This window comes from Diadema antillarum, unplaced genomic scaffold, assembly GCF_040938485.1.
Source record: "Diadema antillarum isolate AM-2024a unplaced genomic scaffold, OU_Dant_1.0 seq00001872_RagTag, whole genome shotgun sequence".
Taxonomy (NCBI): Eukaryota; Metazoa; Echinodermata; class Echinoidea; order Diadematoida; family Diadematidae; genus Diadema; species Diadema antillarum.
The window spans coordinates 14,849-38,233 of NW_027272541.1; positions in this window are offsets into that span (position 1 = coordinate 14,849).

The following is a 23,385-nucleotide window of genomic DNA, read 5'->3' on the forward strand; positions in this document are numbered from 1 at the left end:
TGAACACACTGTGGGACACTGTGTTCTCTCCAGTAGGGAACATTTCAGTCAAATAACCACTTATCTTTAGAATACATTGTTTGAGCTCATTAACGGCGTTGCCAGAGTGACTATTCAAGTCTCACTTTACACGTAAAGAAAAAAAGAGAGAGAGAAAAAACAGTCCTTTACACCTGCTCTTGCGTGCAAAGTGCAAAGAGCTTTCGGATGTACAGGGTAACTAGAGCATGCTACCATGCAGAGAGGGGTGCTTAATCTTCTACGGGGAGGGGGGGGGGGGGGGAGTACTCCACTTAATCAGATTAAAGTATCAATATGAAGTACAACACTCTGATTTGTGTTATCGCCCAACGAAAATTGGTTTTCATCTAAATTTGTGAGAGAAAAAGGAGCCTATAAAACATTATTGAGTACGTCATGACTATTTCAGGAGTATCAGCTAAAATACCAGTGTAATGAAGTCGTTGCCTGTAGCTATTTTTCAGCGACTGATTATAATTATTTCACTTGCTAGTAAATCGTAGTCATTGCTTTCAAATGTATGACAAACTCTATCTTGTAAAAATGATCAGTTATATCACATAAGTTATACATATATATATTAGTCTGGAAAAGTAACAAAATGGCGGGAAAATGGTTCACGTTGTTGTTTTGTGTACAACACTGCTATTCCATTACAAGTAGTTATACCATTCAAATATATGGGGGAAACGCAGGCTTGCATTATTGTTATGTTCTTGTAACGGATCGCCAGCCATACCATTTGCATACGGTAACGCGGCGCCAAAGGTGGTATACGCACAATCAAAGTATACACCATGGGGTTCGTTCTAGACATAAGTTTGCAATAACAAGCGCAGTTTCCAACCATTTCAGAAATAGTGTTTATGCGGCAGGTCCAAATGCCTGAACCACACACACACACACACACACACACACACACACACACGCGCGCACGCACACACACAAACACACACACACACATACGTACACACATCTAACTGTGAGTCTCAAAATCTAAGTAAATGAAATTTAGACTTCGTAAGGCCGAATACAACAGTGGAAACTCGTTACAAAGAACAGTGGTATAATTCTTCTCACATTATAGGTCATTTCCAGTCCCTCTCTACTTTGTATTTTTGTTAATATAGCAGTATGTATTGATATTATCCATTATGGATGTGAGTATGTATAATACGTACTAACATTATTGACTTTTATATAGTAATAATAAAATCACATTTTACTGCACTTCATGCACGTTATTCACTACTCTGCACATGTTGCTTTTTTTTTCTTGTTCTTTTCTTTTTATCTCACTGGCGTCCCCTTGCGGAAGCCACAGAATTAGCACAAATCATTTCAATGGGAAATTGCCCATTTTGTATATGTACTTTCATGTTTCTTATTTCCTTTTTTGAGATTCTGAGGCTGCCATCACTATCAAGCATGTGCTTAAAGACGGCAGGCTCCTGCATGTTTTTTCTTCCTCTTTATTCTGAAGCAAGTGTATCCTTGATTACCTTGATCTCATTGCTATGTTTATACCTTAAAGATTGTGATTTTGATACTATGCGAATGTAATTTTTTTCCTATTCTGTTGTCAGATACATGTGTTGTCATTTTTCTTCAATATTTAATTTCCTTGAAAAAAAAATCTGAAACAAAATCGAACTGAACTGAACTGAACTGACCTGATGTAAGAATACATCATAACGAGATAGCACAAGACGTGAATATAACATACTAAAAATTTCTGGTCCCAAGTATCTTTCTTCACAAGGTTCCATTGTATTTTGTGAGGTTAATCAACTGGTAGCCTATTGCAAAATAATTAGAAATCATTACATTACCGCATTTAACACAAAAAACTACCAAATCCTGAAGCAATGTGATATGCTAAGTATCGCAAAGTGTGTTTTATTAACAAACTGTGTTATACAAATTCAACATTTTCAGTGCAGCAACAACATACCATGAACGTGCATGGCCAGAGGAAGTATCAATAATGGTGCTATCTGAAACCATAATTATGGAAAGAGTTAAAACTAGTATGTGACAAAGACTGGAAGCAGATATGGAGGTGGAGTAGAGATGTTTATAGACTTGTATTCGTGCAAGTTATTGCCAAAAAGGATATAAGGATTTTGTATGAAAGGCCATTTACTGTACCTGTTGGGGCTCATCATACTTATGACAGACCTGCTTTGTTAAGTTGTTGGGAAGATGTTGAGATATTAAACATAAATTTGAGCAAGGTCTCAAGCTTAATGCAATGTACCTGACAATACCAAGGAACAAACAGTGGCATTTGGTTTAGGTTTATAGGTTCAAACCAAAGAAAATCGATCCGATTTTCTCCGAGAGTTTGGTATGGATGTAATCAGCTCATAATAACAATCAGTGTAAGCAAATGAGTAGTTTAAATACTGTACATGCCAAATGAGCAATTATTCACATTACTTGTACATATCACGTCAAAACCTTTGCATTCACAATCACAGCCAATCTTATAAAAAAAAAAAACACACACACAAACATATACATGAGTTATAGCAAGCGTAAGTTAATACGAGGTAATTTCCACGTCATCTAATCTTAATACAGCGGTGGCACAAAATGTCCATTGTCTCGCCTGCAAACAGAACTGAGACATGGATAATTCCATCGTCGTCGTCGTCAATGTTGTCGATAATTTGTCGTACTCCAAATAACTTTCCATAGTTTTGAGCTGTGACCACTGAAATTCACATCATACATTAGATTTCATACCTTTAATGGTCAAGTGCATAATATGAGTGAAATTCGCTAAGATTAACGGTCACAACTCAATGACTTTTCCCTGATAAGCATTTTGCTCACGATACTGTAGGGTACTCTCAGTAACTTTCCACAGTGTTTCAGCTGTGAACAACAAATTCACACCACAGGTACATCACCATAAAATTAAATTCAGGTTCGAATACCAGTATAAGACAAGATTGACAAGGTCAAATGGCAAAAGGTCAATGAACTTCCATTGAAATCCACTGTGCAAACGAAATTGGTGTATACTCCTAAAATGTTTGATACGCCATTCCTACCACATTGTATTGAGTCTATTGCCCTTTCAGTACATCTGCTCTTGCGCAAAATATAAATCTATACTCTTCTTTCAACCTCGAAAGCTTGGGAAGTTTATGAAACCACACACTAGTGCATAATATTATGCAACATCAAGTTCCGTACATGGATGAAGGTGTAAAGGTCAGGATAAGATTGATATTCTATTAATCGCAAATTAAAACCACAGGCATACTCACACATTTCCAAAATTACTACCGAAGGATGGCTATTGGTAAAGGCAAGCGCTGAAATGATTTATTTCTGAAAGCGAGTTTGATATTACTCACGGAAATGGAAACCTGGCCCTCTCCCACTATGTCAGTTATGTCAGGTTTGAATATCTTTCATTCATTGTACAGACACTATGATGAGGAAATCATAATTATGGTAAGAAAAAATCTTAGGTTTTCATTAACATGATTAAAGATAAATGTGTAGCATATGGACCAACAATTCACTGATGCAATCACTGTTCAGAACGCCATTTTAATTTAGAATTATAACTGCAAAGTTTTATTATGATAGTTGTGGTTGTCGATGATCGGTCAGCGTATTTTTACTCTTTGTTTGGAAAATAACAAAAATAGAGCTCACATGTTTGTGTGATTGTCACAACTAATGCATGTACAGGCCATTCATGGTTCAATTTTCGCTCATTTTGAAAACCAAATTTTACTGCTGGCCCAGACTGAACAGAGTACGATAACTCTCCGACCGGACATAGTTTCGTGAATCATGTAGATTTGATCAGATTGATTCAATTCGAGGCAAATCCACTGTTATATAGAAGTGTTAATCCACTCTCATAAGAGTGAATGTATAATAATTCCGAAGCAGGACTGCAAACTCATCAAAACGGAAGCTATCAATATGACCTTATATTAAAACGGAATGTGTCTCAAACTGTCAAATACAAAATGAGTGTGAGTTAATATGGAGTAAGTAATCTGATCAAAAGTGATTTTAACATAAAATATACACAATACAAGAGGAAAAAAAAATCATTTGAACTATGAATGATAAATGAACAGCCCCGTCGAAAGGCATCGTGTAGGTAATTTCCTAGAGCTATGCGATAAAATCCTCAAATGAACGCTTTTTAATACTGTATCTGCGGAAGGTGGTATGTATGGCATCAACACTGTTTTTTTTTTACATGATCATACAGCTCAATAAAAATGTCTTGAAATGCCAAAAATGTCTTGCTACCAATTGTAACATGATTAAATTATCAACAGTAATTGTGACAACCAAACTTCGAAATCTGCCTGTACAAATTAATTCCAACAAGGCGAATACATGTATTAATCTGAATGTCATGGGGGAGCTGAGTCGGATATGACTGGAGTGAAATAATGATCACGATGATATCATATTCCTATTCCTTGTACCTAACGAATGTTGTGCAATGTGATGTAATCATCTTTGAGTCACGCCCTCGTTCTCAGTCATCTCCTTTGAGGATCTAAGACTCATTGTATTTGTTGTTGTTGTGTTTAAACATAATATTCGTTTCATCAATAATTCGAAGATCTATTGTATCTAAAATCAAAATATAACATATATCTGTACCAACTTTCTTACAAAATACTGTACAGCACGTAGCATAACGAATCGTTAGTCAGTAATGACATACAAACATAAATCTGTATACCAACTTTCTTACAAGTATGGAATAGTATTGGCATGGATTCTGATATCAATGCAGAAAGTTTGACCTTGGAGAGCGATAGATCACGTATCCACAGACGGAAAAGTGCGAACACAATGAAATTTGGAAGATCATCCGGTCTATGTGTGTGCACTTACCCATGGTGTAAAACGAGGACACACATACGACCTATACATTACATTTAAACCGTGAACACGTAGAGAACCGTGGACGTTCTTGGTACGCAGACCATTCCAAACGGTCTGCTTTTGCATGCTTTTGCATGTAGGGGTATACATGTTTGTAGGTCCTCAATTAGCATTGTTGGAACAAGTCCTCGGTTGGATGGTAATATACGAATGAGTCCTCGGTTGACAAGAGTCCTACTGACACACAGGTCCTCGGTTATGTGGCAACATTCTTATGGGTAAAACAGGTCCTCGGTACGTGTGGCGTCTTTTTATTCCCCCAGTATATTTTTGATTAATGTCCTACTTCACTGAGGCTCTCTGAGACCTGTTGAGAGGTCGACCGTTGTAAGGTTTTCCAACTAGAATCTGTGAGTTTTTATTTTGCCTTTGCTTTCCCTATATCCCATATTCTCGTCCCCTCCTCCGTTCATACTCCTTTCTGTCCCTTCTCGCTTCTTGTCCGATCTAATCTTGGTTCAATGCCTTCCCTTTTTTATAGTGCCTTTTCTTTCTCCTCGGCGATCTCATCTCTTCAGCTTCCCAAACTCCCGTTCTTCATCGTTTTTGTCTCCTTCCCCTTCGGTTCTTGTTAATCAATCTCTATAGAATCGTGTGACTTTTCTTTATAAACGTAACACCTTTTTTAATTTCCCTCTCCTGCGTCGATATTTAGATCTTTCTTGAATAGTCTCTTTTTTTCTGGTAAACAATAGTTGTTTTTTTTCCTGGTCCTCTCAAGAAACCAACTCCGAGGACCGTTACATTCTTCCATGCACAGCTGCTGGTCTCGGATTCGTCCGGAGCCTGTGCTAAGTTTTCTTGTATAGAACCGTGGCGTTACTTGCCCTGACTTTTTTCTTTCCTTTGAATGCGTTCCTATCAGCGCGTGTCTGTGTTGGAGGGTGAGAAGAGATTGAATAGAATGACAAAGTCTCAGGTTTATGCCAGGTAATCGAAAAACTGGTAATTCCTCCTTTAATACCCAAATATGGTGTCTTGTGATTGTACAAACTTACATGGTAGCACTTACATAAATTCGGCCAAGGAGGCTGCGCACCTACGCACTGCACTACCTAAATATGCGGTGTTGCATATTTTCGCTCAAAACAACTCTTTGCCATACATACATTGCCTTCACAATCCAAAATTGAAGTTTTCCATCTTGTTTTGCGTGGATATGAGGGTACTGTAAACATCAATGAGCATGAGGTTGGTAACTCTGGTTTCACATTAGCAGGCAGCAGACTATGACTATAGAAGCTCACGAAAAGTGAAATGTTTCTATCACCATCTCATGTTGTTAAATATATATTTTCCAAATCATACCAACAAATTTCTTGCTTATGATGAAATTGAAGTCGATATGCCTACATGGTGACCTGGACCCCGTTTCCTAAAAATTGTTATCAGTGACAACTGCCACATTTCTATGACAAATTTGTTCTCAACCAATCAGATGCACGGATTTCTGTAGCTTGTAACAACTATTACTACTTGTCACTGATAACAAGTTTTATGAAACAGGGCCCAGTTGTTTTATTTTTCAATCTCTGAATTTGATGTTATTACAGAGGTTAAGAGTCTAATCTTGCAAAGTTGTTTGTAAATTCAATTATTAAGTTATTTATTGTTCATTTATTTATTTATTTTATTTACCAGAGAGAGAAAACAATATATAGTTATAATAATTGCGTTGAAAAATAAATCATCGTTGATGAAATTTCACTTGCCTGTACATTCTTGTAATGATAAAAATTTACTTCTCTTCTCCAAACATCATTACGGAAGATCAATTGATAGATAAGAGCATATTGGATTATTGAGGACTGTCATTCTTTAAAGAATATTCGAAGGATTTATGTCTACAACAAATGAGCGTCAAATCATTCGAAAATAAAAAAAATGCCTAGAATCGGGGCAAGCAGTGCTACAATAGAATGAATTATGAAACTAATTATCATGTATGATTAAAGCTTGGCAGGTATCTTTTAGCGCTTTTAGGTAATTATTTTATTATCTTTTTTTTTTGGGGGGGGGGGTTATCGCTTTCCACAAGTGTCTTAATCTTAAGCATTATTATTATTATTATTATTATTACTATTATTTATAGTGCGCTTTTCCCACAAGGCCCAAAGCGCTTACAATCAATTCAAAACATGTATGACAGTATGTATAATTGGATAAATGTTATATATACAGCTACGAACTAGTTGCTACTGAAAAGATGTGTTTTCAAGGCTTTTTTGAACACACTGACTGATGGAGACTGTCTAACGGTAAGTGGTAAATTGTTCCAGTGCTTTGAAGCAGACACAGTAAATGTCCTATCACCGGCTAAGGTGCGAGTAACAGAGTATGTGAGACGAAGCGGATCACTAGATGACCTCAAATTTCTAGTAGGTGTATATAAAGTCAAACAGGCGTCTAAATATTTCGGAGCTTGATCGTAAAGGATTTTATAAACAAACAAAACTAATTTGAAAATTATCCGTTGCTTCAAAGGAAGCCAGTGCAACGACTTCAGAAGTGGCTGAGATGGGTAGTCCCTAGAAACCTGAAACACTAATCGGGCTGCCCAATTTTGAAGTCGCTGCACACGATCCAGTTGAGTTGAAGGAATGGAAGAGAGAAGCCCGTTACAATAATCTATACGGGATAAAACTAAAGAACGCACTGCGTTATGACATGCAGATTGATCAATAAATCTCCTAATCCTAGCAATATTTCTTAAATAAAACGTAACAGTACTACAAATTTGAGAAATATGTTGAGACATTGACATTCGACAATCAAAAATAACACCAAGATTTCTTATTGTTTCTGAGGGGCTAATTAGTGTGCAACCAACATTGAGCTGAATGTTTGAAAGACCGCGCAGATTGTGGGCTGAAGCTGCCACAAAAAAACATGCTACCATCCATTTCTTAATATCTAAAATACACATTTCAAGTTTAGTGATGGCATTAAAAGAAGCTCCTGGAGTCTTCGGGTCATAAGAAATATATAACTGTATATCATCAGCATAAAAATGATAATTAACATCATAATGTTGGGCTATCTCGCCAACTGGAAGAGTATAAATTGAGTATCCTATGGGTCCTACTATTGATCCCTGGGGAAGTCCAAACTCTAACACAGTGGGGTTTGACAAATTACCGGCAATGTCAACTTGAGAAGACCATCCCAAAAGGTATGACTGAAACCAGGACAAAACTGTTGACCTAACACCTGTTCGTTTATATAAACGGGAAAGAAAAATTTGATGATCAATCGTGTCAAATGCGGCTGACAGATCTAAAAGAACAGCAAAAACAACCTTGTTTGAATCAATGGCAAACATAATATCATTTTTCACTTTTACTAAAGCTGACTCAGTACTGTGCAGAGACCTGTAAGCAGATTGAAAAGAATCAAAAAGATTGTTAGACTCAATGTGATGAACTAACTGTTTACAAACTGCTTTCTCAATAAGTTTACCTAGAAATGTTAAATTTGGCACTGGTCTATAATTCTTAAATTCGTTTTGGTCCAGGCTGGGTTTCTTCAAAAGTGGTTTTACTATTGCCGAGTGTGCTCCTTTGGGAAAAACACCTGTGGAAAGAGATTGATTGACTATGTTTGTAAGCAATGGTAATACATGATTGAGGTTCTCTTTCAGGAGCCATGTTGGAATGGGATCAAGTTGACAAGATTTAGTAGCAGATGACATAATGATTCTGGATAAATCTGATTGTGTAAGCAACTGAAAATTCTCAAAAAGAGGAATATTTACGTTTACAGTATCACAAAATTGGTTTACAGTGATTCTGTTGCACGCATCTACTTCATCTCTAATTTTTCTTATCTTTCCGACAAAAAACAAAGAAAATTGATTCGCTAATATGGATGCAGAATCATACAAGGGGAGATAACTTGCTTTCTTATTCAAAAGTGAGTGGATAATGCGATATACCTCCTTGACAGTGCATGAACTCAACTTGTCTTTCAAAAATTTCTCTTTAGAGACATTAATAAACCGACATACATCTTTATTTGCTGCAATGAACAGTTTACGATCTGAATCAAGTCTATCTGTAGAGTGTGCGCCTAGCAGGCAGCCCTTAAATGTGCTCTCTATAGTTTGCACTCTTACGGCTGCATGTCATCAGATTCATTTGTTTTGAGGTTAACAGTCTGTTGAATAAGTAGTGTGGACATCACAGGACCGATTGTGGAGGAATTGGTCGAGTAATTTTCCTGCATTTTGAGAACCAAGTTTTCACCATGTTTGGATTGGACTCTGTACACACTACATGAACAGCCATCATAGCATGCCTTCCAGGGGCTCATGCTCTTTTCAAGTTCACTCAGCCTTGGCTGCTAACTGACCATCAGCTATCTTTAGGAGTACCTTGCATACGGGGACAATGGAGTCACTCAGGCTGTTATCTTTTGTTCTCATTGTGCTGCTATGTGGGCACTGTGGAGAAAGCCATCACGTCAGCCATGTTGGCCAATTGAAACCTCAACAGCTATGCAGTTTTACACCTATTCGCAGAAAGATCTGTGGATCCCGCATTCCATATTATTCAAACTCAGAAGCTTCATTTCAACTTCAGCTTCTAGAATGTGGTGATGTAAATCCTAATCCAGGACCACGTGAACGCAACTTTTCTGATATACATGTGAATGCCGCAAAGCCTGTATGTGGTGCTGTCAGTGTATGTCAGAGAAGTAATTATGGGTATGATCGCTCCTTTCTGATGTCGCTGCCCCTTACGAAAAAGTCCTGTGGTACTCCTGTGGTAATTACCACAGGACGGTACCACAGGACAGTACCACAGGAAAGTACCACAGGACAGTACCACAGGACAGTACCACAGGAATTGTCCTGTGGTATTTTGGGACATACCACAGGACAGTACCACAGGAATTCCTGTGGTATTTTGGGACGTACCACAGGGCAGTACCACAGGAAAGTACCACAGGACCGGTACCACAGAACAGTACCACAGGACAGTACCACAGGAATTCCTGTGGTATTTTGGGACGTACCACAGGGCAGTACCACAGGAATTCCTGTGGTATTTTGGGACGTACCACAGGGCAGTACCACAGGACTAGTACCACAGAACAGTACCACAGGAACTGTCCTGTGGTATTTTGGGACAGTACCACAGGACAGTACCACAGGTCGATCATTACCACACAGCATTACCACGGAGCAGTACCACACAGCATTTCCATGGTACCACAGGAGAGTACCACACAGGACAGATCGAAAAAAAAATCTGGTAGACTTTTAGCCACATTTCACGGAATATTCCTGATAGGTGAGTGATGGATTTCAGGACAAACATGGCCCTACTTAATAACCTGTCCTACTCCTAACATATAACCACAAACGAGAGTCTAATGGCCAAGTGCCAATCTAGTCCTATAATAGATCTATATAGTCATATTCTATTCCTAGGTAGCCATCGACCCTATCAGTACATATATATATGGCCGTCTATCCGTAAAGCATTAAGGCATGGTTACTAACTCGATTATACTTTATTATCAAGATATGAAATTACACTTTCATAACAATATCTATGGTATTGGGAATAACATAACATAATTAGACAATCTTTCATAAAGTTCAAAGTAACTTCCATCATTAATACTTTGATTTTTTAAGACATATATGGGCAATTCCGCAGTTAGGTGGACATGACGTGGATAAAAGAAATGTGCCTCTTTATCTTACTCCTTGATTTAGGTATCAACTAATGCCATGGATGTTCATCAATCATTAAGGTCTTTCAAATTCAGTAGATTTTATTTTTCGTATTTATTGATTTTGCGAGATCTAAAACCATCATCTAAAATGTACATGTGGGACTGGGGATGCTGAAATTCACTTAAATGCAAATTACAGTGGGTTCCTTTGAAATTTTTTCCTCAAAGCTTTGCTAAAGGGTAAAAGATGAATACATTTAAATACTCCAGAAGTCACGTGACATTTTGTCAATTACAAAAGGGTGAAATGACCTGCGGAATTACTCCGGACAAATGTAACGTTACTAACCGTAACGTTACTAACCATGCTTTTGGGGGTCTAACTAAAAAATTATCGCTGGAACTGCTAAAAAAATTTGCATGAACATTTGTCATGATGCAATAATTGAAATTAATGCAATACTTTGTTTGAAGTAACTTGAATTTTTGCACACTTTTTGTTACAAGACATTGATTTTTTTGTCATGTCCTTTTTTCGTAACGTTACTAACCAGCCCTTTAAGTTGCCATAGCAATTCTAATATTTCTTGGATTATATTCATTCTTTTCTGTATCATAAACATGGGAAGGATGAATATGTTTTTGACATAATTTTGACTTGAAATGAATAAATGGTAATTTTGTAGTAAAAACAAATATCTAAATTTGTTCAAATGTAACGTTACTAACCGCGGAATTGCCCATATGTATTTTCTAAAATCTAGAGTGCTTTTTATGAATATTCATGAGCTATGTAAAAATTTGTACCACAGGAGTACCACAGGAGTACCACAGGAGTACCACAGAAGTCCTTATGAAATTTCTCATGCTTTACATCAGCACTTTCACTAAATAGGTAATACTGTAGGAGTATAGGACAGGATAAGTAATGGCAAATCAATTGTTATAATTCACAGCATAACTCATCTATCAATTAATTGAGGAATATTAATATGTGCTTTTTTGTTTGTATTTTTGTTATAAATTTCAGTTGATTCTGCCTTACAATTTTCCTGTGTGGTACTCCTGTGTGGTACTGCTGTTTGATATTCTCCTGATGTGATAGCCCTCTGGTATAAAATGTTAAGAAAAAAAAAGAATATGCTGTAGCATTTTTCTGTGGTACTTACGAATTTAATTTGCTGTGTGGTACTTCTGTGTGGAATAGCACCATATTATGATTTTCCTGTGGGAGTTTGGACAGTTCCTGTGGTACTCTCCTGTGGTATACATCGAAAATTACCACAGGAATTCCTGTCGTACTGTCCTGTGGTACGTTCCAAAATTCCACAGGACAATTCGTGTGGTACTGTCCTGTGGTACGTCCCAAAATACCACAGGACAAGTCATGTGGTACTGTCCTGTGGTACTATCCTGTGGTACTTTCCTGTGGTATTGTCCTGTGGTACTGCCCTGTGGTACTGTCCTGTGGTACGTCCCAAAATACCACAGGACAAGTCGTGTGGTACTGTCCTGTGGTACTATTCTGTGGTACTGTCCTGTGGTACGTCCCAAAATACTACAGGACAAGTCGTGTGGTACTGTCCTGTGGTACTATCCTGTGGTACTGTCCTGTGGTACTGCCCTGTAGTACGTCCCAAAATACCACAGGACAAGTCGTGTGGTACTGTCCTGTGGTACTATCCTGTGGTACTTTCCTGTGGTACTGTCCTGTGGTACTGTCCTGTGGTACGTCCCAAAATACCACAGGACAAGTCGTGAGGTACTGTCCTGTGGTAATATCCTGTGGTACTGTCCTGTGGTACTGTCCTGTGGTATGTCCCAAAATACCACAGGACAATTCCTGTGGTACTGTCCTGTGGTATGTCCCAAAATACCACAGGACAAGTCGTGTGGTACTGTCCTGTGGTACTTTTCTGTGGTACTGCCCTGTGGTACTGTCCTGTGGTACGTCCCAAAATACCACAGGACAAGTCGTGAGGCACTGTCCTGTGGTAATATCATGTGGTACTGTCCTGTGGTACTGTCCTGTGGTATGTCCCAAAATACCACAGGACAATTCCTGTGGTACTGTCCTGTGGTATGTCCCAAAATACCACAGGACAAGTCGTGTGGTACTGTCCTGTAGTACTGCCCTGTGGTACTGTCCTGTGGTACGTCCCAAAATACCACAGGACGAGTCATGTGGTACTCTCCTGTGGTACTATCCTTTGGTACTTTCCTGTGGTACTGTCCTGTGGTACTGTCCTGTGGTACTGCCCTGTGGTACTGTCCTGTGGTACGTCCCAAAATACCACAGGACAAGTCGTGTGGTACTGTCCTGTGGTACTATCCTGTGGTACTTTTCTGTGGTACTGTCCTGTGGTACTGTCCTGTGGTACTGCCCTGTGGTACTGTCCTGTGGTACGTCCCAAAATACCACAGGACAAGTCGTGAGGTACTGTCCTGTGGTACTATCCTGTGGTACTGTCCTGTGGTACATCCCAAAATACCACAGGACAATTCCTGTGGTACTGTCCTGTGGTACTTTCCTGTGGTACTGTCCTGTGGTACTTTCCTGTGGTACTGTCCTGTGGAACTGCCCTGTGGTACTGTCCTGTGGTACGTCCTAAAATACCACAAAACAAGTCGTGTGGTACTGTCCTGTGGTACTATCCTGTGGAATTCCTGTTGTACTCTCCTGTGGTACGTCCCAAATGACAATTCATGTGGTACTGTCCTGTGGTACTGTTGTGTGGTATACGTCCCAAAATACCACAGGACAATTTGTGTGTATACTGTCTTGTGGTACTGTCCTGTGGAACTTTCCTGTGGTAATGTCCTGTGGTACTGCCCTGTGGTACATCCCAGAGTACCACACGAGCCTGTGACACAGTACCACACAGTTCCTGTGTTAACATATATTTGTGTGGTACATTGTGTGGTACCAACCAGTACCACAGGGAGTACCACATGAGCCTGTAAAACAGTACCACACAGTTTCTGTGGTAACATTTATTTATGTGGTACATTGTGTGGTACTGACAAGTACTACAGGGAGTACCCTACAAGCCTGTGGTACAGTACCACACAATTCCTGTGGTAACATTACAAGTGTGTTGTACATTGTGTGGTACCGACAAGTACCACAGGGAGTACCACAGGACTTTTTTGTTAGGGTGAATCCATCGTTAGGCAACTTGTCACCTGTTCCTGTACCTAGAGACACTCGGGACTTGATAAATCAGCTTGGTATATCACGGTATGAAGTCAGGTATAGGAAAACCCACCGTGGAAAACGCGCTGGTGTCAGGAAGAAGAGAGCAAATCATGATATGTTGGACAAGGAGGAACGAAACAAGTGGCCTTCCGGGGTGAACCACATACGCACTAGAATAACTGTGCGTAATGAGAAGCAGAAGCATTTACTTCCCTTAACAGTCATGAGAACTCGGGAAGTCGTAAACATTCAGAGAAACATGAGTTTACGACCATATTCATGTACAAACTTTGCTGTTTGGAATGCACGTTCAGTAAAGGCCCGCGGAAAGTCTGCAGCTTTATGTGACTTTGTAATATCCAGAAAGCTCCATATCTTTGCTATCACAGAAACCTGGCTCACTAACTCAGATCGTGACAATCGTACCCTTGCAGACATTAAGTCAACACTACCGAACTTCTCGTTCCACCACTTCCCCCGACTGGGCGGGAAGGGAGGTGGAGTAGGTGTACTGGTACATGAAGGGTTCAACGTGGGTGTTAATCAACGATTGACTTTCCAGTCTTTTGAGTATATTGACTTGATACTGAAGTCCCCTGGATCAGTAGATCTTCGTCTCATAGTCATATACAGGCCGCCATCTTCTGGTAGAAAAAGGGAGACTATGAGTAAATTCTTCAGTGAAGTATCTGGTCTGATTGAAGTTCTCTGCACCAACCGTCAGAAGCTCTTGATAGTTGGCGACTTTAACTTTCACATTGATGACCCAACTAATGTCGATGCCCAACGATTCCTTAGCTTGTTAGATGGGGCAAATCTTCGCAACCACGTAAAGGGCCCAACCCACTCCAGTGGTCACACACTTGATCTCGTCATATCTCGTGAATGTGATGATCTAGTATTAACAACAACAACTGATTTTTCGTTGCCTTCTGATCATCGGTCAGCAATCTGTGGCTTGTCAATTGCTCGGCCTCTTCCTGTCAGACGCTCCGTTATCCTGAGGAACTGCAAGGATGTTGATCTGGTAAAATTTCGACAGGACATTGAGGATTCTTCATTAATCACAAATCCACCCGATGATTGCAGCGATATTACCGATTTATATAACAGGGAGATGCAGAGGTTGTTAGATCAACATGCCCCACGCAAGGAGAAGAAATTCATCCTTAGACCTCACGCTCCATGGTATTCTGGTGTTCTAAGGAGACTAAAGCAAGAGCGCAGGAAAGCTGAAAGGGCATGCTACAAATCTGGTCTTCAAGTTCATACGGACATCTATAGAGAGAAGTGTAAAGCTTACTTTGCACTTCTTCGCCAGACAAAAACGGATTATTTTCTAAAGAAAATTGATCCTCGTGATCAAAAAGGGTTGTATCGCATGGTTCGGACTTTGTCATCACCAAGTGTATCAAACCAGATCCTGCCACGTCATGATTCCCCCATTCAACTTGCAGAGTCTTTTTGTAGATTCTTTGACGAGAAAATCAAACGCATCCGGCAGAATCTAGATACTTCAGTCTACGAGGACCTGTCTGTTTCCGTCCGAGAGCATTGCTCATCTAGTCTGAGTGAGTTTGACGTGGTGGCAGAGGATGAAATAGTCAAAATCATCAAAGCAACATCCAATGCTTATTGTGATCTGGACCCAATACCCACTACTCTCCTTAAAAATGTGATGTACTGTCTCACCCCAGTTCTTGCTGAAATTGTGAATACCAGCTTACAAAACGGTATTGTGCCAACATGCTTGAAACATGCAATTATTCATCCCAGACTAAAAAAGGATGATCTTCCCCATGATGATATATCAAGCTACCGGCCTATAGCAAATCTCAGCTATGTTGGAAAATTAGTCGAGAGAGCTGCTGCTAGACAGATCAGGGAGTATTTGAGTGAAAATGATCTCCTTCCTCAAACCCAGTCGGCTTATCGTGAACATTTTAGTGTGGAGACAGCTCTTTTGAAGGTCCAGAATGATCTCCTTCTGGCTTTAGATGCTCGTCAGGAAGCGGTGCTGGTGTTGCTAGATTTTAGCGCAGCATTCGATACGATCGACCATGATCTTCTGCTTGATAGAATGGAATGCTACTTTGGAATTAGGGAAACTGTTCTTCAATGGTTCTGCTCCTATTTGAAGAACAGAACGCATACAGTTCAGATAAAAGATGCCCTTTCGGAAACCTGCAGTGACAAACTAGGGGTTCCTCAAGGATCCGTCATCGGGCCCCTTTCCTTTACGATGTATACAGCACCAATAAATGACATCATAAGAGCTCATGATGTGAATATAATGCTCTATGCAGATGATACTCAAATGTACATAATGTTTAAGAACACTGAGCGTGAAGAATCTTTGAAAAGATTAAACGCCTGTATTGCTGATGTCAGAGCTTGGGCAATGAAGAACAAGTTGTCTCTGAATGATGCCAAAACGGAAGTGATCCATTTCACATCAAAGTTTTGTTCTCAACCCAACCCTTTGAATGTCTGTGTTGGTGATGGCCAAATCAATCCTGTGCCTCATGCTAGAAATGTGGGGGTCGTCTTTGATCAGCACATCAGCATGAAGGAACATATAAAAACCGTCTGCAAATCGGCTATGGCAGCAATCAGATGCATCAGTCAAGTCAGAGGTTTCCTCACGAATAAAGCTACACTCACACTGGTTCATGCATTTGTCACCAGCCGGATAGACTCCTGCAACAGCTTGTTGTATGGCCTTCCTTCTGCCGACATCCACCGCATGCAGATGCTGCAGAACATCGCAGCCAGGCTTGTCACACGGACTCCTCGTCAACAAAGTATAACCCATACCCTCAAAAAATTACACTGGCTACCTGTTGACAAACGTATAATGTTCAAACTCATATTGCTGACCTACAAGGCACAACATAGTTCTTCCCCAACATATCTGGCAGATTTGCTCAAGCAGTATCACCCTCCTCGCAACCTTCGCTCAAGCACCCAAGCGCTTCTTCACATTCCCAGAACCAACACTTCATATTACGGGGGCAGATCTTTCGCAGTTGCTGGACCTACGCTTTGGAACAATTTACCACAAAAAATTCGATGTGCACCCAGTTTTGCAAATTTCAAATCCGGTCTTAAAACTCACCTGTTTCGTCTTCCTTGATTAAGATGAACATTCATTACTCCTTTTGTTAATTATTGTATTTATTATGTTGAGTGTTACATTTGTTAGTCATTTGTTTGCATGTTGTATCTGAATTGTACAGCGCCTAGAGAAGCATGTGCTTATTATGCGCTTTATAAATGTAGTATTATTATTATTATTATTATTATTTGTTTTCCGCCATTTTCGTTCTGCTTTACGACGAAGTTGGCGAGCTACAAGTGTGGACTCATTAAACCAAGGCATACGTGATTTCAAAGGGCGAGATTTTGTCTCAGATGGAGCATAGGTATCGAGTACCTTAGTAACTCCAGAAACATACCAATCAAACAAGGACTCGCTATCTAATCCTGCGGGTTGAGACGACACTAATTCCTGCAAAGCATTAGCAAATTGAACTTTATCAATTTTGCGATAATTGCGTAATGACGAAGTAATAGAAATTAACTCTGATTTCTGTTTAGCCAGTGAGAAACGGATCATATGATGATCAGAGATACATGTTTCAAATGTATTACAATCTGATATTACTAAATCATCTCGGGTAAAAACTAAATCTAAGGTGTGACCCAGATTATGAGTTGGACCTTGGACGTGTTGGATAAGCCCAGCAGATGCTGTACTATTATTCATATGAAGCACATCGCTTTTAGACATGTCTTCCCAATGGATATTAAAGTCTCCTAATAACACCAATTTCCCCGGATACAAGGATATCTCACTTACAAATTCATCAAATTCGTTCAGAAACTTAGAAGATGTGAGTCTATTTACTGAAGAGGGTGGTGGTCTATACACAATGAAAAAATTGACCGAACATGACAAATCAGTAATGTGTGCCCACTCAAAAGTGGAAAAAGACAGAACAGAATTTTTCATCATCAACTTAAGAGTAGACTTGTACAATACACCAATTCCACCCCCAGGTGTACTTGTATTTCGTGGTGAATTTATAAAAGAATACCCTCTAGGAGTCAACTCCCCAATTATCACATCATCCTGGGGGTTAAGCCACGTTTCTGTGATAAACATGATATCGAAGTCATGTTCGTGAACATATTCAGCAATGCATATTGTTTTGTTTCTAACAGAATGTACATTCCATAAACAGACATTACAATTGGACTCTACAAAAAAATTACTTAAATTTGGCACGACTTTAAGATTGTCGACGTTCATCCCTCTCAGTTTCTTGTAGGTCAGTTTCCTACATGATGAGGTGATCACTGGTATATGTGACAATGAAGGGGCACTTAGTATTGTGCTCACTCGTGTCCGTGTCTTAACATTCTTCCGACGTCCCCATCTCTTCCCTCGAAGATGTGTCTGAACACCTAGCTCTTTGATTCTTCTCCATACATTCTCATTGAGCATGACCCTGTTCTTGCCTGTTCTATGAAGAAAATTGGGCAAATCATTAGTCACTGTCTCCAGACTCAAATGTCTCCATGCAGGGTTGCACAGCAGTAGAATCTCCCTGTTGTATACAATGCGTTCCCCAGTACCAAGTCTATTGTAGGATGTAAAATGTATCGGAGTGCGACAGCTCAAGTGAGAATACTCAGCTGTTGGTCCTGGGTTAGGGGCGACATCTCCGGCTTTCAGTAAATTGAGCTGAAATGTTGCAGAGGAATTCTTGTAGTATGGCAGCCGGTATTTGAAGTATTTACAATGAAGAAAGGGCTCTCTATTCCCTGAATACCCTTGTACACGTACATGATAGTTTGTGGTTGAGACTTGACAAACAGATACAATGTGAATGATGAGCCAAAGTCTCAATAGATCCATTATACTACCAGAGTAACAATGACTTAGAGTATGGCGGGCACTCTGTTAGAGTTGAGCGAACATGAATAAGGCGCAGATGAAAGTGAAGTGCATAGTCACTGTGTACACAAAATGGTTTACAAATTCAGTGTAGCTCAAATCAGAACTTGTAAGAAAATAATGCATAAAATATCTCACCAAATACAGCAAAATACAGTTCCAGATTTGGCCACCTGTATCCATGTACGTTACAAAATAGGATGATACAATCGAAAATCCAATATTTCACAGAAATACAGTGAAAATAACACAAAATGTCAGAGCACAAAATAAGAGCATGTCAACCACGCAGGGCGACTTACATGCATTACGACTAGAATACTGATGTTGAGAAGTTTTCGAAGTTGTTTTGAGGGTAGGCAGTATAATCATGCTCTGACATTTAAAAAAAAATGGACGACCAAAAAGCACGGCCAAAATATAGATAGATTATGGAGTCTTTGTTCTAAGGTGTGAATGAAAGAGAAAACACCTTATTATAACAATCATGTAGCATGGATAAGGTGGAGATAGGCTGGCGGGGCCTTCAGCAGAATTTTAGTGCAAAATATCATGTCGTCATACATTACGAGACTTCACAGTCACTTTGCTATTCTACTTGTACAAATGTAACTCGAAATAGAATGATATCGACATTAATTTTACGCATGCGCTACAATTGGTCATGTAGAGGTTGTTAGAGTACTCTTTACAAAAACAACATTGTTTGACCCTTCCTTTGGCACCGATAAAAGAGTTGCACAAACTTCACACACAATCCTAAGGAAAGGAAAGTAGTGGGGCAAGCAAAGGGTTAACGGAGATTTTGTCGTTGTTGTTGCTGTTGTTGTTGTTGTTGTTGTTGTTGTTTCCAACGGGCTTTCAGACGAGATCATAATGCTGGCTCATCAAAATAAGCTGTAAGTATTTATGACTACAACACAAGCATAATCTGTACTGATGACACAATAATCAAATATTTAAGAGCCAAATTCATACCTGTGGCCCTCATTGGTTGTCGCTGAGTAACTCGCTTAACGACTTGGCATCGATGGTAATGCACTCCAACTGTAGCAGGATTAACAAAACGAATTAAGAAAGGCACGTATTATCAATGAAAATATATTCTTATTTTCTCTTAAGAATATTAATGACAACATGCCGCATAGAAATTGGAAATCATGTTCTTTTTTTTAAATAAAAGAATGGCACATTATCCGCTGCAGAAATATGTTACTTCAATAATTTAATTGTAAAGGAAAAAGAAGAGTTGATTAGTTTAAAACTGGAAATGGTATTGTCAATGCTTGTGATGTATAAAATGATTTTGCTTTGTTTTAATTATTAATTCGTTTGATATGTAATATTACCATACATCAGTCAAGAGAATAGTCTAGGAAAACGCTCCTATCCGCAATGACCTGACAGGTGCTACAAATTTTGAAAGTGCCCTGAAGGCTATTGATATTAACCCCACCCCATTCTCAACAAAGCATCGCAAACATGTGACAAAGAATGATTCTTACTTTATTACATCGTGAAGCCTGTGAGGCAATTGTTGTGAAGAATGTCCTTGGTAGGTTAAGCCATTTCAGATCGGCAAGTTCAAGATGAAGCAGATTACAAAGAAACTCAGCCAAGTTTACTGCAGCTGACTCTGAGAGGAAACTTGACGATGGTTTGGTTGACTCTAAGAAAAGACTGCGGATCTTCGGGCGAAAAAACAAACAAACAAACAAACAATGACCAACTATCAAGCATTCTTATGTACTCTTGGCCTGTTCTTATTGCTGTAATGTCGTTACGCTCTGCACGGTAAAACACATCGCAGCAATGAAACAGCTATCGCTTTCTCAGTACAGAAAGAAGAAGAAAAAAGAAATAAAGAAGGAAAACAGTATCCAAAGTACTGAACAGTTTAATAAAAAAAAGAGCTTTTCAAACATACTCGTAGCGTACTTCCTGTATGACTGGTCAATAGGAGTATGTTTTAAAGCCTTGAGAAAATATTAATACGCAGGAGAGGGTTAACAAGAATGTTTCAAATTGCCATCTTTACTCTCCCGTCGCTGTATGATTCACAAGCTTTAGTAGCATCATAGACAATGAAGTAGGCTTCATGTCACGGTTTGTATCTCCTTGTACAATAGCAAGTCAATGCAGTCAATGAGGATAAAAAAACTATACTGTTGTTTCTCCGTCACACTGGCTGTTCAAGTCTTTGCAAACAAGAAAATAACCAAGGACACCTATGCCATTATCAAATGCACACTCCTAAAAGCGTCATTCTACGTCAAAATTGAAGTGATTCTACTCTGATATCAGTTCAGTTTCATCACAAAAGTGGGATTTAGGTGCAACAATAGTAAAGAGTCCAACACATTCCACGTGCGTGGTCTTATACAAAGTAATTATTACGGATGTGGATGGGCATCTGAGGTTTTGTTAAAAAGAGAAAATAGAGGCATCTCCTGAAACTGGGGTTTGTCCTTGTAAACGGAGCGATTGATTTCCATTGTGGAAAAATAGAACATCACTCATGACAACAATGTTGATTTTCTATTAGACGTATTTGTCACGACTCAGCCCCAGTCTTTTTAAACCGAAAATTTGTTTATATTCAGCAAAAACACCTCTGTGTCTTGGCAAAGGTGTTGTAAATCCATATTATGTGACTTTTAGTTTTCTTTTCTTCTTTCAAATGCGTCAGTCTACTATCGCTGACTATGCTCCCTAACAAATATACACGTATATGCCTACTAATAATAAGTAAAGAAAAATACAGCTTAGGCGAAGGTATAACACACCTGACAGGACGTTGCTGAGCTGGCTGCAGTTGAGAGGAAACTATCGGGCAAGTAGGGACAGCTAAAACTGCATTTCAAAAGATGTGGCATAGCACACATCCATTGGGCCAAGTCCCCTCCCACCGAGGACTGATATCGGGGGTCACCAGGAGGGCTGTCAAAATGTAAGTCCAGATCCTGAATCTGAAAAAAAAAATCAAATAGACCAAATGAAGTACTGAAAACTGAAAGAGAAAAAAAATCAAGTGAAAAATGGCAAGAAAGAATGATAGTATAATGTGACAGACCAATGTAAAGGGGTAGATGGAACATGTCCTGTACATGTACAGGCATAAGTAAAGCCACAGCCATTCGGTCAAGCAATGACTTAATAATAATAATAATGATAATAATAATGATAATGATAATAATAATAATAATAATAATGATAATAATAATAATAATCAATAAATAATTAAAAGGTTTGATAAGAGCAAAATAATGTACTCACTGTCCCATACCATGATAGCATGGCAGTAAAGACAGTATTCGATGTGCACATCTTAGCAGAAGAGAGTCGCCAAATTTCCAATTTTCAATAACACAATTATTTTGAACAATTATATTGTTGTATAAGAGTATATTTTTGTTTCCTTTGAACTTGTATCGACAACAAATGTGTGCTATTGGAAAAAAAAAATTATGTGAATTACATTGTAATTGCAAATGTAATTGTTTAACGCTCTTTATAAAGCCTGTGAGGTTTGTTAGTGCATGCAGTATCGACCTCATATATATTTTGCACATATCTTAAACATGTTACAAGAATCATTTCACAAAATAACTACATTTGTTTAGGTGCCGTCTTGGCTGTCGAGGTCGTTTAAAATGTCAATTATACTGTATTCTGTATCTTCGTTAGGAGGCTATAATGTGTGGTATCGCCTTCATATTTTGCACACATATAGATCGAGTAACAAGAAACATTTCTGAAAAATATATCATTAATATTTGCTCAGACACCATCTTCGCTGTGCAAAATAGGGTCAAAGGGCAGATATACATCATCCTGTATCTTGGAGAAAACACGTTGGATTCCCCATATATTTTGAACACATATGGACCACGTTACAAAGATCATTTCATAAAATAACGACCTTTTGCTCACACGCCATCTTGGCTGCGATTTTTTTTTTCAAATGCAATATATATATATATATATATATATATATATATATATATATATAATACAATGTATATATACTTCATTGCAAAACGTGGTGACTACATATGCTACTATCCCCGTATTTGCAGGCATTCGGCCTATGTCTGATGCGTCATTAATTTTCATGTAACAACTGCTCCATCTGAAATCATGTTGACAGTGTCAACGGGCGTTAATGGTCAGAAGCACGTCACCTAGGCCCTGCATCTTTGCAAGTACATGCCCTATATTACCCCCACATTTGACAGACAAATTTCGCTTACAAAGTTGCAATTTGAGCGTGCAAGTGAAAATTTAGCAGCACTATTGTCTATTATTCTAACTCAGTCATGCATGGATGATAAACTTTGAGTTGCACATCAAATGAACGTTTTTCCTGGGACACGTTGTATTTATAATGTAAGAATGATGGCAACAACAGCATAATCACAAATCCCTTCAGCGCGAGTTGGAAATGAATTTTGCTGATTACTTGAATTGATCACTTAGAAATGACCTCATTTTTTCCCCTAACAGACTTCATATTCTTTAGGGCAGTATTAAAGGTATGGTTACTATTATGAAATAGTACAGAGCATACCAT